Below are 2991 nucleotides of genomic sequence, written 5' to 3'. Positions count from 1 at the left end.
CTGGAAGATAAGCCCTTTCTCTTTAGATTGTACTACATTCTGTTAGAGAGATCTCAAGTAATCTTACTGGTACTTCCAGTATCCAACAGTTTTAGCAAAACAACTCATTTAGTATTCATTTATAACTTTACCCTCAACTCTCTGAAAGACTGAGACATGCTCTAAAGGGAGGCCAGAAATGCAGACAAATCTGAGTCATAGACACCACACCATTCTCAGAACAGCCCCCCTCCTCTGATGACTAAGACTTATTACTGGATCAAGCTGTCACCCCTAACTTCCTCACCCCTTATAATAATTATCTCCCAGGATGATCTTAAATCCTTGTACAAACAGACTTCTGACAGGCTGTGCCCACCAGTAATTATAACATGTTCAGAACATGGCTGAACATCAGTGGGAGCCACTGTGTAGGTTTATTGCTGTGTTCAAACACCCACTCCCCAACACATATATCCCTTACTAAGAAACAAACACTTTGAGGGCGAAAGGGGGTGCTAAAGATGACATTAAATTATCCTTGCATTCTGATATGGCTTATTTGGGAGCTCTGGTGGGCAGTCAGGATACAGCATACTTTCTGGGTAGGTAGACCACCAAGAGACAATGATTAGGGTCAATACAAGAACAGCCTGTGTAGAATTACAAAGATAAATTAAGTTCAGGCAGATTGGCTCTAAATGGAGATTTGGTGGATGAACAGGAATTATCCACAAAAAACACAAAGCATTACCGATCTATTTTTATGGCCACTAACAGAGTATAAGTTTAGGGAGTGTAAGTCTAACTTCCTCATATCTGAAAACAACAGTCTTCTGACACAGACAGTTGGTGCCTCACCCATATTCCCTGACCCACTCCTGTAGCATTGGTTGCCTACTGCTTTGGCAGACAGTTCACTTCACAAACCAATGAGTTCCTACCTCAAGCATTTGTTTCTCTTTGACTCTGGACTTCCTCTGCCTGAAGAGCATGTGCTGCCCATATCCAGGTAGGCCAGAAATAGTGGGGAGTTAATTTCTCCAGACATAAACTTCAACCTGTAAAAGATGGAAAACGGTAAATAAATGTCCCAGCTTCCTTACCCCTTGTAGCAACTACAGTTTTAGAGGGTCTCCAGCAGGATTGAGTCCCAGGTACCCACGGTGGTAACCACTCCTGAATGCACTCTCTTTTGACTTTTCACAGGTCTCCATCCCATAATCCTACTCCTTCATGGTGCTTCCAGGGACCCCTTCAAAAATAAACTACTTGCCCCCAAATCCTTGTTTCAGGATCTGATTCAGAGAGAATCCAAACTAAGACATCTTTTTTCAGTAAGAATTATCTCAAATATGAATTAACCCACTGTGCTTCTCCACAATAAAACAAAGAGTTTTAAAGAAAGGAAAACTAATTTTAGAAGCTTGAGAACCTTACCTGTACCCAACTTCATCATTTTAAAAGTGACTGAAGTTCAGGACTAACGAAACACAAAAGCTTCCAGGCAGGTTCCCATTGCAGAGAAGAAAGCTTGAGTTTGTCAGGGCAGGTAAAGGGAGAGAAAGAGAAACCTCTTCTTCTCAATTTTATCCTCACTTTCAATGCAGTGCAAACAAAAGACACAAAATAAAGGTCACCTCTGAGAAGAGCATTACAAACAAATCTGAGAACATAATTTGACTTTTCAAAATCAAACTATAGGGCAGGGCCAAGATGGCCAACTAGGAGCAGTGGTGATCCAAGGCTCCCATCAAAAAGAACCAAAACAGCATGTGAATCCTGCACAGCAACTGAGGTATCCAGGTTCTGTCATCAGAACTGACTAGGCAGCTGGCGTGACCCACGGAGAGGAAGGAAGGGCAGTGTGGTGCAGTAGCCCACCTTAGAGCCACACAGGGCAGGGGAGCCCCCATCCCCAGCCAAAGGAAGCAATGAGTGAGCATGTTACCCAGCCTAGGAAACCATGCTTTTTCCATGGAACCGTGCAACCCACATATTGGAAAATCCCACTCGTAAGCCCGTCACCAGGGCCTTGGATCCCAGTCATGGAGTCATACAGATTCTCAGCACCCACTTGGCTGGAATCTGGCTAAGCCTGGCGAGTTCCTGGAGGGAGGCGCAGACATCACCACAGCTGCGGCTGCCTGTTGTCTAAGCCACCTGAGCTCCATGGGGGAAGCATGGCAGCCATCACTGCAGCTGCTAGCCACCTAACACACTAAGCTCCAGAAGCGGTAAGGGCAGTACCCATCACTATAGCTCCAGGCTGTGTTTTCCCCTGCTGGAGCCAGGGAGGCTGGATAGCTTGGTCTCAAGAGGTATTCCTCCAAGCCCAGCACACCAGCTGTGGCAGACCACAGTCAGACTGCCTCTTCAGTACGGACCCTGATCCATCCCTCCTGACTAGGTGGGGCCTCCCTGCAGGAACTCCAGCCAGGGGCTCAGGGGTAGAACTCTGATCTCCCTGGGCCTGAGCCCCTATGGGGAGGGTGGCCATAGTATCCATGGACCAACAGACTTAGTCTTTCCTCCTCCTAGCTCTGGAGAATCTTGGCATCCAGATGAGTGGGTTTCCCCCGAGAGCAGCACGCCCCCTCCACCAAAGGACAGCCAAAGTACTTCATTAAATGGGTCCTGCTTCCCATGCCAACTGGGTGAGACCTCCCCTTACAAAACAGGGTGGTCAGACACCCTATACAGGAGCATTCCTACTGGCATTAGGTTGGTGCCCCTCAAGGTCAGAGATACCAGAGGAAAGAGCAGACATCCATCCTTGCTGTTCTCCAACCTCCTCAAATGACATTTCTAGGCATGGGAGCAGATTAATAGGGCCTGAAGTGAACCCCCAGCAAACCACAGTAGCCCTACAGAAGAGGGGCCTAACTATAGAAAGAAAAACAAAAAAGCAGAGAGCAACACAACAGCATCAACAAAAAACGTCCCCACAAAAACCTCATCCAAGGGTCGGCAGCCTCAAAGATTGAAACTAGAAAAACTCATGAACATGAG

At 46.7% G+C, this 2991-nt stretch overlaps 1 long non-coding RNA gene across 1 annotated transcript in view; it reads right to left on the bottom strand.

Annotated features, from left to right (window-relative positions):
• Positions 1-2330, bottom strand: part of LOC103226573 (uncharacterized) — a 96226-nt gene extending 93896 nt beyond the window's left edge. Inside the window, exons 1-2 of the long non-coding RNA XR_012090368.1 lie at positions 1420-2330; positions 924-1040 (exon numbers count right to left, since the gene is read on the bottom strand). This is a non-coding gene — a long non-coding RNA (uncharacterized lncRNA). The remainder of the gene's footprint in view (positions 1-923; positions 1041-1419) is intronic.
• Between the last annotated feature and the right edge of the window lie 661 nt (positions 2331-2991).

Source organism: Chlorocebus sabaeus, chromosome 21 (assembly GCF_047675955.1).
Source record: "Chlorocebus sabaeus isolate Y175 chromosome 21, mChlSab1.0.hap1, whole genome shotgun sequence".
Classification (NCBI taxonomy): Eukaryota; Metazoa; Chordata; class Mammalia; order Primates; family Cercopithecidae; genus Chlorocebus; species Chlorocebus sabaeus.
This window is presented reverse-complemented; position numbering and strand designations above follow the sequence as displayed.